Source organism: Arachis hypogaea, chromosome 3, assembly GCF_003086295.3.
Source record: "Arachis hypogaea cultivar Tifrunner chromosome 3, arahy.Tifrunner.gnm2.J5K5, whole genome shotgun sequence".
NCBI classification, from domain to species: Eukaryota; Viridiplantae; Streptophyta; class Magnoliopsida; order Fabales; family Fabaceae; genus Arachis; species Arachis hypogaea.
Window position 1 is genome coordinate 18,594,715 of NC_092038.1, and position 13,953 is coordinate 18,608,667.

The 13,953-nt window shown below is 37.1% G+C and overlaps 1 non-coding gene across 1 annotated transcript; it reads left to right on the plus strand.

Annotated features, from left to right (window-relative positions):
* The first annotated feature begins 11,433 nt into the window (after positions 1 to 11,433).
* On the plus strand, positions 11,434 to 11,541 carry LOC112793325 (small nucleolar RNA R71). The gene has a single exon (XR_003198023.1). It is a non-coding gene; the product is annotated as a small nucleolar RNA R71 (small nucleolar RNA).
* Positions 11,542 to 13,953: the final 2,412 nt, after the last annotated feature.

A 13,953-nucleotide genomic window follows, 5' to 3' on the forward strand; every position in this document is an offset into this window, starting at 1 on the left:
GTCGAATTAAATGAGGCAGATAGGCAGAAGTTGAACAAATGATGGAAGAAAAGAGGCAATAAGATGAGTAATTTTTAAGAATAAACGGTTACTTGATAGAGAATCTTATGCAGACTCATATGCATATCATGTAGCAACACACAGCAGAATATAACTTAAGTAGATTAGTTATTGAGTTTGTTACTATTATTGCCATCTGGAAGTAGTTAGTTAGAATTGAATTAGCACTATATAAGCTTGTTGCCATAGCGATAGCTACTTGAGTTCTTTCACTGTAGATAAAGTTTATGCCTATTCTGATCCATTTCTTCTCTCAATTCTCTCTGTTAGCGTGTGTTCTCTCTACTTCGCTCACCTTCTTTCACATGGTGCAGTGAATGTGGAGATCAAAGAATGCACCAAGGGATTGAATTGAAGAAAGGACTTAATCATTCAGACTTGATAATCATAACCGCAAGTTTTAAATCGCTAGTTAGCATGCAGTGATGGAACCAATTCGCGGAATCGCACAACTAGAGACACGGTCACCATTGGAGAACCTTGATCCTCAAGTAATTTCAGTATTTTTGAATTAACTTTCTGTAATTCAAGCGCACATAAACAAAAGCAACAGAGGACCAAGCCAAGATCCTATGAGTTCTTTTTACTTACATCCCTCCGAAAATCCAAGTATATCTATAACTCATAAAATTCTAGATGGAAGAAACTATGGAGATTAAAGTAGAACTATGAATCTTGCTCTAAAATCAAAGAACAAACTTAGATTTATTGATGGTAGCTTAAATAAGCCAGAAAAGCAAGATTCCCTATTTGAGGCATGAGAACAATGTAACACATATGTAGTTGCATGGATCAATCGTTCACTAGAGCTTGACATTTTCAAAAGTGTGAGCTAGAACTATAGCACTGGATCTTTGGGAAGACCTAAAACATAGGTATTACCAAGGTGACCACTTTCAAATTGCTAAGCTACAAAAAGAGTTATATGCGACTAAGCAGGGAGACATGAGTGTGACGTGTACTTCACGAAATTGAAGACGATATGAAAAGATTTGGATAACTTTAGAGTAATTCCATCATACGAGTGTGGAAGAAATTGCAATTGTGGACTAGGAGTCATAAGAAACTTTAGAACTGAAGATCAGGTTACTTGATTTCTTAGAGGATTGAATGAACAATATGTTGGTTTTAGGTCACAAGTCATACTTATGGATCTACTCCCAAATGTCAACACTGTTTTCTCTCTTGTCACACAATAAGAAAGACAGTTTCAAAACCTAGATTTTGTCTCAGAACCTAAAATGATAGTTCAGACAATCACTCAACCTGCCACTCTCTTGAACACTGCAGATGCCTCTCAAGGCAGAGGGAGGGGAAGAGCAGAAGAGGCAAAAATTCAGGCTTTGGAAGAGGACAGGGAGGAAGAGGCGAGATGCAATGCTCATATTGTGTCAAGATGGGACATGTTTATACATGCTACAAAAAGCATGGATTGCCACTACATCTTAAACAAAGATATAACACAGTATTCACTAACATAAGTGCAACTAAATCTAAGGAAAGTAATGAGAATTTAAGGAACCCTTACAGTGGGGAAGATAGTGATGTAACAAGTTTTGATTTCACATCTGAATAAAAATCAGCCTTATCATCCAAGTAAGTTAGTACATATTATGCATTTCACATCAAACATTCTCGCATTAAATGTTTCAAATAAGAAGTTTACATCATGGGTAATGGACATAGGGAAATTGACCATGTGTCTTACTCACTCAATGACTTTCATACATATCATGAGATAGCTCCAATCCTTGTAACATTGCTAGAACTATCATATTCACAAATGAACTTTACATTGTTGATACATTATACATACCTTCTTTTAATTTCAAACTAATTTATGTTCCAAGGCCACATCACATCTGTATTGTCATATGAATTTTGATGACCAAAAATGTAAGATACATGATTTTAACTTGGAAAAAGTGATTGGAGTAGCTAGAGCTTGTGGGGCACTTTACATACTGAACAATGAAGCAATGAGGCCCAACTTTGCACAAACAGCAGCATTCTTACCTTGCCAAAGTCAAAAATAAAAGGAATAAATCTTTGACATTTTCAGTTAAGACATTTACCTTTTGAAAGACTCCATGTAATGAAATCTATTTTTTCATTTATAGATTGTAACACAAAAATTAATCCATGTGATACATGCCATTTTTCAAAGCAAAAGAAATTGAGTTTTCTAAATAGCAATACTATTTCAGCAAGCATATTTGAACTTCTTCATATTGATATCTGGGGACCTCTTGCAATTCCCTCGATTGCTAGCCACAGATACTTTCTAACAATAGTGGATACAAATCCAAATTTACTTGGACTCATTTAATGAAAACCAAAGCTGAAGCTAGCACAATAGTAAAAAATTTTGTTCAATTTGCAAAAACTCAGTTCAGCAGCCAAGTAAAGTATATTAGAATAGATAATAAACCAGAATTTTCAATGAAAACTTACTATGCTAAACTGGGATAATACACCAAACTTCTTGTGTTGAGACCCCTCAACAAAATGAAATTGTTGAGCGAAAATATCAACATATATTAGCCGTCACAAGCAGTTTGTTCTTTCAATATGGAATCCCAAAATGATATTAGAATTTTGCTATCCTTCATGTAGTTTATATCATAAATCAAGTTCCAAGCATTTTTCTAAACAATCAATCACCGTTTCAAATCTTACATAATACCACCTCTGATATCTCGACTCTTAGAATATTTAGTTGCTTAGCTTATGCTATCATCATCACCTCAAATAGATCAAAACCTAATTCAAGAGCTCGAAAATCAGTATTTTTGGGATTTAGGGAGGGTGTTAAACGTTATGTACTCATGGACTTACAAACTAGACAAATTTTTGTTTTAAGACATGTACATTTTTATGAACATAGTTGTCAGAATTGAACCAATGATCGAACCAGTCAAGTTACTGGTTTACTGGTTTATTGATTCAACCGATAAATCACTGGTTGAACCGGTAAAACCAGTCTCACTTAAATATAAAAAATAAAATAGTAAAAAACTTAAACTAAAATTTGAAATACATATCTTCACTAACATTTTATAAAGAATCAAATCTCAAATTCTAAAAATAACTAATATAAAAAAATATAAAATTTGTCAGTACTACTATAATAGTATCTTAATTTGACACAATAAAAGTAATAATTAATTCACAAAGCCTATCATCTAACTATAATATCAGTAGATTTTAGCACTAGCATCAAAACAAATAACCTTAATCATAATATTAGCATTGAAATAGATCAAGCAGATTAATAAATTTTTAGTGAAATTTATATTTATATTAATAATGATACATAATTAAAATATAATTAATTCGAAAAATAGAGAATACAAAATTAAATTAAATTAGATATCTATAAATTATGTAATTGAATGTATACTATATAATTACTATTTGTCATATATAATAATAAGAAGCATGATGACTAAGTGGTAAAGGAAAGATGCTGCAACACTAAGGTTCTTGGTTTGAACCTTGGCTACAATTCTTATCGATTTTGACCTATTTTCTCCGGTTTTTATTGGTTCACCCCGGTTTTCTTTTTTGAACGGTCCAAAGAGTAAATCAAACTGGTTTAGAGTCCGGTTCATTGATTTTTTGGTCAAATCAACCAATCCAGTTCGGTTTTTATAACTATGTTTATGAAGATCACTTTTCTTTTTCTCATGAACCTGACTCCTTAACTACTACTGCATCTAATCAGCAACCATCCATGAGTATCGATCCCTTTTCATATGACATTTAGCTAATCTTGAGTCACACCCAAACGAGCATGAACTTACTGGTCATTCTTCACATAATGGTGTTTTCAATAATGCAGACTCAACACAAATTGAACTTTCTAATAATTCACCACCAGTTACTACCTCTAACACTAATGCTAATAATAAAAAAAAGTATTCCAATACCTATTGCTGAACAGAATACACAAAGAAGGACCTCGAGAATAAGAAGACCTCCTTCTTATCTTTAACATTATCAGTACCTAAATCTCACCACAAATCCCATATCTTCCGTTGTAAAACTCGGTTAATTAATGACTAATTAATTCATAAATTAAAATATATTTTAGAAAATGAGAAATGAGGTTTTTATGATTTAATGTGATAGAGAAATTTAAAACAAGAATTTTGACACCAATTTTAAAGAAATCAGCCCAAAATTGGGTCGAACGGGCCAAACCGGGCCAACCAGACCCAAGTTGGGTCCAGCCAAGCCTCATTAATGTAGAGAGTTCAGCACTCTCTCTCTCCCTTAAACTAACACACACACACACACGCTGAAACACAAAGGAAAAAGGGGGGGATATGAAACCCTTGTTCCTATTCGCTTCCAACTTTCATTGATCACAACTTTTGATCTGGAGCTTCGATTGACACACCATTTGCAGCCACGCGACCACGGCGTCGAGCTTTACAAAGCCTATAAGGTTGTTCAAGAGGTAAGCCACGTTTCATCTATGTTCTTCCAGCTTTGATTTTCAAAAATTTTGGGCAAAAATGTTGAAATTTTGAGCTCCTTTGTGTTATAGGATCAAATTAGCTTGAATGGAAGGCTTGTTCTTGCTTCCTTTATCCTTGGGTAAGGTAAGAGATCCCAAACCCTAGCAAAATTCTAAATTTGAGGCATTTGGGTATTGAGTTGTTGTGTTTTGGTGTGATATTATGGCTTAGGCATTATATGTATGTGTATTGGAGCTTGATTGGTAGTGCACAAAATTGTGATCACACTTTTCACAACTCCGCACAACTAACCAGCAAGTGCACTGGGTCGTCCAAGTAATACCTTACGTGAGTAAGGATTGATCCCACGGAGATTGTCGACTTGAAGTAAGCTATGGTCATCTTATAAATCTCAGTCAGGCGGATTCAAATGGTTATGAGATATTGATAATTAAAAGGTAAATAGAACGGAAAATAACATAGATATACTTATGTAATTCATTGGTGGGAATTTCAGATAAGCGTTTGGAGATGCTTTGTTGCTTCTGAACCTCTGCTCCCCTATTACTTCCATCCAATCATGCACACTCCCTTCCATGGAAAGCTGTATGATCCTCTCAGTGAAAATAGTCCAGCTACGGTCTCTGTACGGCTAATCAACTGTCGGATTTCTCGTCTCGGATAAAAAATACCAGGCACAGCTACCGCAAGACTAATCATCTGTCGGTTCTCACTTGTGTCAGAATAAGATCCATTGATCCTTTTGCACACTGTCACTGCGCCTAACATTCGCGAGTTTGAAGCTCCTCACAGTCATCCCTTCCTAGATCCTACTCAGAATATCACAGACAAGGTTTAGACTTTTCGGATCTCAGGAATGCTGTCTATTGATTCTAGCCTATACCACGAAGATCCTAATCACGGGGTCGGATGCTCTATTGTCAGGAGAGACGATGCGGATCCGTGGATTAGAGACCCAAGAGAGTATACTCCGGCTGGTGTTCAATGACTACGTTGAACATCATGTAGAGTGCTTTGTGGTTGTCAGGCATGCAGATCTTGGCTAAGCGGGTACTGAAGATAGTGGGTGATTGTCATGGGTCACTCCTTCAGTCTGACTTAACTGAATTAAGTACAAGAGTATATCTTGGAGAAGAAGTAGGCGTGAATTGAAGGAAAAACAATAGTAGTTGCATTAATTCATGAGGAACAGCAGAGCTCCTCACCTTAATCTATGAGGTGTAGAAACTCCACCATTGAAAATACATAAGAACAAAAGGTCTAGGCATGGCCGAATGGCCAGCCTCCCAAATGGCATAAGAATTTGAAAACAGGGGAAGAAGACCCGATCAAAGGATCGAAAAATTGTCCTAAGATATGAATACAATAGTAAAAAGTGCTATTTATACTAAACTAGTAAACTAGGTTTACAGAAAATGAATAACTAAGTGCAGATAGTACAGAAATCCACTTCCGATGCCCACTTGGTATGTGCTTGGGCTGAGCATTGAAGCTTTCACGTGCATAGGCTCTTCTTGGAGTTAAATGCCAGCTTGGGTGCCAGTTTGGGCGTTTAACTCCAGCTTTGGTGCCAGTTCGGGCATTTTACGCCAGAAAAGGGTCTCTAGTGGAAGTTTGGACGCCAGTTTCGGCCATCAAATATCCGGCAAAGTATGAACTATTATACATTGCTGGAAAGCCCAAGATGTCTACTTTCTAACACAATTGAGAGCGCACCAATTGGGCTTCTGTAACTCTAGAAAATCCACTTCGAGTACAGGGAGGTCAGAATCCAACAGCATCTACAGTCCTTTCTCAGCCTCTGAATCAAATTTTTGCTCAGGTCCCTCAATTTTAGTCAAAAAATACCTGAAATCACAGAAAAACACACAAACTCATAGTAAAGTCCAGAAATGTGATTTTTGCATAAAAACTAATAAAAATATACTAAAAAGTAACTAAAACACACTAAAAACTTCCTAAAAACAATGCCAAAAAGCGTATAAATTATCCGCTCATCACAACACCAAACTTAAATGGTTGCTTGTCCCCAAGAAACTAAAACCAAAATAGGATAAAAAGAAGAGAATATATAATAAATCTCAAAATATCAATGAAGCTTAGTCCCAATTAGATGAGCAAGGCTAATAGCTTTTTGCTTCTGAATAGTTTTGACATCTCACTTTATCCTTTGAAGTTCAGAATGATTGGCATCCATAGAAATTCAGAATTCAGATAATGTTATTATTATCCTAGTTCAGTATGTTGATTCTTGAACACAGCTACTTATGAGTCTTGGCCGTGACCCTAAGCATCTTGTTTTTCAGTATTACCACCGGATACATAAATGCCACAGACACAAAACTGGGTGAACCTTTTCAGATTGTGACTCAGCTTTGCTAGAGTCCCCAGTTAGAGGTGTCCAGAGTTCTTCAGCACACTCTTTTACTTTGGATCACGACTTTAACCACTCAGTCTCAAGCTTTTCACTTGGACCTTCATGACACAAGCACATGGTTAGGGACAACTTGATTTAGCCGCTTAGGCCAGGATTTTATTCCTTTGGCCCCTCCTATCCATTAATGCTCAAAGCCTTGGATCCTTTTTACCCTTGCCTTTTAGTTTAAAGGGTTATTGGCTTTTTCTGCTTGCTTTTTTCTTTTTTTCTTTCTTTTTCTTTATTTTTTCGCCATTTTTTTCGCAAGCTTTTTCTTTTTCACTACTTTTTCTTGCTTCAAGAATCAATTTTATAATTTTTCAGATTATCAATAATATTTCTCTTTTTTTATTATTCTTTCAAGAGCCAATAATTTTAACATTCATAAACTTCACTATAAAAAATATGCAATGTTCAAGCATTCATTCAGAAAATAAAAAGTATTACCACCACATCAAAATAATTAAACTAATTTCAAGATAGAATTCAAATTCATGTACTTCTTGTTCTTTTGCAAATAGAAACATTTTTCATTTAAGAAAGGTGAAGGATTCATGGAACACTCATAGCTTTAAGGCATAGACACTAGACACTAATGATCATGCAATAAAGACACAAACATAGATAAAATATAAAGCATAAAAATCGAAAAACAGAAAAATAAGAACAAGAAAATTAAAGAATGGGTCCACCTTAGTGATGGCGGCTAGCTCTTCCTCTTGAAGATCCTATGGAGTGCTTGAACTCCTTAATGTCTCTTCTTTGCCTTTGTTGCTCTTCCCTCATGGCTCTTTGGTCCTCTCTAATTTCATGGAGGATAATGGAGTGCTCTTGGTGCTCCATATTAGAACTCAAATCTCCTAAAGAGGTGTTGAGTTGCTCCCAATAGTTGTGTGGAGGAAAATGCATCCCTTGAGGCATCTCAGGAATTTCTTAATGAGGGACTTCTTCATGCGCTTGTTGAGGTCCATGAGTGGGCTCTCTTGTTTGCTCCATCCTCTTTTTAGTGATGGGCTTGTCCTCTTCAATGAGGATGTCTTCCTCTATGACAATTCCGGCTAAATTGCATAAGTGACAGATGAGATAAGAGAAGGCTAACCTTGCCAAAGTGGAGGGCTTGTCAGTCATTTTGTATAGTTCTAGAGGTATGATCTCATGAACTTCCACTTCCTCTCCAATCATGATGCTATGGATCATGATAGCCCGATCCACAGTTACCTCGGATCGGTTGCTAGTAGGAATGATAGAGCGTTGGATGAACTCTAACCATCCTCTAGCCATGGGATTGAGGTCAAGCCTTCTCAGTTGAACCGGCTTGCCTTTGGAGTCTCTCTTCTATTGGGCTCCTTTCACACAGATGTCCATGAGGACTTGGTCCAACTTTTGATCAAAGTTGACCCTTTTTGTGAAAGGATGAAGATCTCCTTGCATCATTGGCAAGTTGAATGCCAACCCCACATTTTCCGGATTGAAATCTAAGTATTTCCCCCGAACCATTGTGAGCCAATTCTTTGGGTTCGGTTTCATACTTTGATCATGGTTCTTAGTGATCCATGCATTAGCATAGAACTCTTGAACCATTAAGATTCTGACTTGTTGGATAGGGTTGGTGAGAGCTTCCCAACCTCTTCGCCGAATCTCTTGTCGGATCTTCAGATATTCGTCCTTTTTGAGCTTGAAGGGGACCTCGGGGATCACCTTCTTTTTTGCCATAACTTCATAGAAGTGGTCTTGATGGACCTTTGAGATGAACCTTTCCATCTCCCATGACTCGGAGGTGGAAGCTACTGTCTTCCTTTTCCTCTTTCTAAAGGTTTCTCCGGCCTTGGGTGCCATTAATGGTTATTGAAAAATAAAAAGCAGAGCTTTTTCCAATACCAAACTTAAAAGGTTTGCTCATCCTCGAGCAAAAGAAGAAAGAAAGGAGTAGAAGAAGAAGAAATGGAGGAGATGGAGGTGTGTGGTGAATTCGTCCAAGGGGGTTAAGGTGTGTGTGATGTGTGAAGTTGAAGGTGGTAAGGAAGGGTATTTATAGGGTAAGAGGGAGAGGGTATCCGTGTGGAAGGGGTTGGGTGTGGGAGGGAATTTGTTTGAATTTGAGTGGGTGGGGGTAGGTGGGTTGTATGATGGGAAATAGTGGATGGATGTGAGTGGTGAAGAGGTTATGGGGAAGAGGGTAAGATTTTATAGGTGAATGGTGTTTGGAGAAGGGTGTTATGGAAAGGTGTAAAGAGGAGTGAGAATGAGTTGGGGTAGGTAGGGATCCTGTAAGGTCCACAAATCCTGAGGTGTTAAGGATTTCTCATCCATGCACCTTTCTGGCATTTAAACGCCCTCTGTGTGGCATTTCTGGCATTAAACGCCAGGGTAATGCCCCTTTCTGGCGTTAAACACCAGTCTGGCTGCCATTTCTGGCGTTTAACGCTCAGAATGCTGCCAGCCTGGGCATTAAACGCCCATTCTGCTACCCTTACTGGCGTTTAACACCAGCCAGATGCCAGACACCCTTTTCTGGCGTTAAACGCCAGTCTGTGTGCCATTTCTGGCGTTTAACGCCCAGAATGGTGCCAGACTGGGCGTTAAACGCCCAATTTGCTATCCTTATTGGCGTTTAAACGCCAGTAAGCTCCTCCTCCAGGGTGTGCTATTTTTTATGCTGTTTTTTATTCCGCTTTAATTTTGCAGCTATTTTTGTGACTTCATATGATCATCAACCTAAAGAAAACATATACTAACAATGGAGAATAAAATGAAAAAGTGATTAATATAGATAAAATTGGGTTGCCTCACAATAAGCGCTTCTCTAATACCAATAGCTTGACAGGAAGCTCTTACAGAGCTTCACAGACACTCAGAGCATGATTGTGGTCTCCCAACACCAAACTTAGAGTTTGAATGTGGGGGCTCTGTTTGACTCTGTATTGAGAGAAGCTTTTCATGCTTCTTCTCCATGTGTACAGAAGAAGATCCTTGAGTCTTGAACATAAGGTAGTCCTCATTCAATTGAAGGACTAACTCTCTTCTGTCAACATCAATCACAGCTCTTGCTGTGGCTAGGAAGGGTCTTCCAAGGATTATGGATTCATCCTCATCCTTCCCATTGTCTAGGATTATGAAGTCAGCAGGGATGTAAAGGCCTTCAACCTTCACTAAGACATCCTCTACAAGTCCATAAGCTTGTTTCATTAATTTGTCTATCATTTCTAATGAAATTCTTGCAGCTTGTACCTCAAAGATCCCTAGTTTCTCCATTACAGAGAGAGGCATGAGGTTGATACCTGATCCCAGGTCACACAGAGCCGTTTCAAAGTTCATGGTGCCTATGGTGCAAGGTATTAAGAACTTTCTGGGATCCGGTTTCTTTTGAGGCAATGTCTGCTGGATCCAGGTATTCAGTTCATTGATGAACAATGGAGGCTCATCCTCTCAAGTCTCATTACCAAATAACTTGGCATTCATCTTCATGATTGCTCCTAGGTACTGAGCAACTTGTTCTTCAAAAGTGTCTTCGTCCTCTTCAGAGGAAGAATACTCATCAGAGCTTATGAATGGAAAAAGTAAGTTCAGTGGAATCTCTATGGTCTCTGTATGAACCTCATATTCCTTTGGTTCCTCAATAGGGAACTCCTTATTGGTCAGTGGACGTCCCTTGAGGTCTTCCTCACTAGAAATCACTACCTTGTCACTATCTCTATGTTCGGCCATTTTGGTTAGAGTTATGGCCTTGCACTCTCTTTTGGGATTCTCTTCTGTATTGCTTGGGAGAGTACTAGGAGGAGTTTCAGTAACTTTCTTACACAGCTGACCTACTTCTGCCTCTAAATTTCTGATGAAGGACCTTATTTCATTCATAAAACTGAGAGTGGTTTTAGATAAATCAGAGACTATGTTTACTAAGCCAGAGAAGTTCTGCTCAGAATTCTCTATCTGTTGCTGAGAAGATGATGGAAAAGGCTAGCTATTGCCAAACTTATTTCTCCCACCATTATTATTGTTGAAGCCTTGTTGAGGCTTCTGTTGATCCTTCCATGAGAAATTTGGATGATTCCTCCATGAAGGATTATAGGTGTTTCCATAGGATTCTCCCATGTAATTCACCTATTCCATTGTAGGATTCTCAGGGTCATAAGCTTCTCCTTTAGAGGAGGCTTTTTTAGCACTACCAGATGTAGCTTGCAATCCAGTCAAATTCTGAGAAATCATATTGACTTGCTGAGTCAATATTTTGTTCTGATCCAATATGGCATTCAGAGTATCAATCTCAAGAACTCCTCTCTTCTGAGTCATCCCATTGTTCACAGGATTTCTTTCAGAAATGTACATGAACTGGTTATTTGCAACCATCTTGATGAGTTCCTGGGCTTCTGCAGGTGTTTTCAGATAAAGGGATCCACCAGTAGAATGGTCCAATGACATCTTAGACAATTCAGACAGACCATCATAGAATATATATATGATGCTCCATTCTGGAAGCATGTCAAAAGGACACCTTTTGGTTAATTGCTTGTATCTTTCCCAAGCTTCATAGAGGGATTCACCTTCCTTCTGTTTGAAGGTTTGGACTTCCACTCTAAGCTTGCTCATCTTTTGCGGTGGAAAGAATTTGGTCAAGAAAGCATTGACCAACTTGTCCCAAGAGTTCAGGCTTTCTCTAGGTTGTGAGTTCAGCCATATCCTAGCTCTGTCTCTTACAGCAAAGGGGAAAAGCATGAATCTGTAGACCTCAGGATCAACCCCATTGGTCTTAACAGTATCACAGATTTGCAAAAATTCAGCTAAGAACTGATGAGGATCTTCCGATGGAAGTCCATGAAACTTGCAATTCTGCTGCATTAGAAAAACTAATTGAGGCTTAAGCTCAAAGTTGTTTGCTCTAATGGCAGAAATTGAGATGCTTCTTCCATAGAAGTTGGAAGTTGGTGCAGTATAGTCACCAAGCATCTTCCTTGCATCTCTAGCATTGTTGTTGGGTTCGGCTGCCATGTCTGCTTCTTTTTCAAAATTCTCTGTAAGGTCCTCTCCGGAGTGTACTTTAGCTTCTCTTAGCTTCTTCTTCAGAGTCCTTTTAGGTCCAGGATCAGCTTCAACAAGAATGTTTTTATCCCTATTTCTGCTCATATGAAAAAGAAGATAACAAAGGGAGTAGTGGAATCCTCTATGTCACAGTATAAAGATTCCTTGAGGTGTCAGAAGAAAAGAAGAATAGAGAAATGAGTTAGAAAGAGAATGAGAGGAATTCGAACACAGAAAGAGAGAGAGAGAGAGAGAGAGAGAGAGAGAGAGAGAGATGGTTCGAATTATAAGTAGAAGAGAAGTGTTAGCAAAAAAATAGAAAGAGATGAGAGAGAGAGAGTGTGTGTGTGTGTGTGTGTGTATTCGAAAATTGAATTTAAAACAAGTAGTTAATTAAAAAGATTTTTGAAAAAAAGGGTTAGTGATTTTCGAATATTGGAAATGGAGAAGTGGTTAGGTGGTTTTGAAAAAGATAAGAAATAGTAATTAGTTTGAAAAAGATTTGAAAATAATTTTGAAAAGATAAGAAGTTAAAAAAAAGATTTTGAAATCAACATAAAAAAGTATGATTGAAAAAGATTTGATTTTAAAAAGATATGATTGAAAAAGATTTAATTTTTAAAAAGATAAGATTGAAAAAGATTTGATTTTTTAAAAATTGATGACTTGACTAATAAGAAATTAAAAGATATGATTCTAAAATTCAAAGGTTGAACCTTTCTTAATAAGAAAGTAACAAACTTGCAATTTTTTTTGAATCAAAACATTAATTGTTAGCAAGGATTTTTGAAAATGTGGAAAGATAAGATTTTAAAATTATGAATTAAAACATGAAAATTTGAAAAAATTTGAATTTGAAACGAAATTACCTCCCTTGTGTCATCCTGGCGTTAAACGCCCAAGATGCTCTGGGCGTTTAACGCCCAAAATGCTACCTCTTTGGGCGTTTAACGCCCAGCCAGATACCCTGGCTGGCGTTAAACACCAGAAATCCTTCCTTACTGGGCGTTTTTCCAAACACCCAGAATGCTGCCCATTCTGGCGTTTAACGCCCAGAATAATAGCTTTACTGGCGTTTTGACGCCAGTGAGCTCTTTTTTTTCTCTATGATTCTTCTGCTTTATGTTCTGAATCTTTATTTCTCTGTATTATTTACTTGAAAAGATATATATTTTATTTTTGAATTTTTAATGAAGAGAGAGAGAAAAACAACAAAATGAAATAAAACATAAAAATGCAAGATCAAAACAAGTAATGCATGCAAGGACACTTTGAATGTCAAGATGAACACCAAGAACACTTTGAAGATCATGATGAACATCAAGGACATATTTTTGAAAATTTTTTAAGAAAAGAAAGACATGCAAGACACCAAACTTAGAAATTTTGAATGTTCAAACACTATGATTTTGAAAATGCATATGAAAAACAACATAAAACACAAAACAGGAAAATCATAAGATCAGACAAAGAAAATCATAAAGAACCACTCAAAGATCACAGAAGAACATAATTCATGAAAATTTTTTCGAAAGCTTAGGAAAATTGAAAACATGCAATTGACACCAAACTTAGGATTTGACACTAGACTCAAACAAGAAACACAAATTTTTTTTATTTTTATGATTTTATTAAATTTTTTTGTATTTTTTGAAAATAAAAAAAATTACCCAATCTAAGCAACAAGATGAACCGTCAGCTGTCCAAACTCGAACAATCCCTGGCAATGGCGCCAAAAACTTGGTGCATGAAATTGTGATCACACTTTTCACAACTCCGCACAACTAACCAGCAAGTGCACTGGGTCGTCCAAGTAATACCTTACGTGAGTAAGGGTCGATCCCACAGAGACTGTCGGCTTGAAGCAAGCTATGGTCATCTTGTGAATCTCAGTCAGGCGGATTCAAATGGTTATGAGATATTGATAATTAAAAGGTAAATAGAACGGAAAATAACATAGAGATACTTATGTAATTC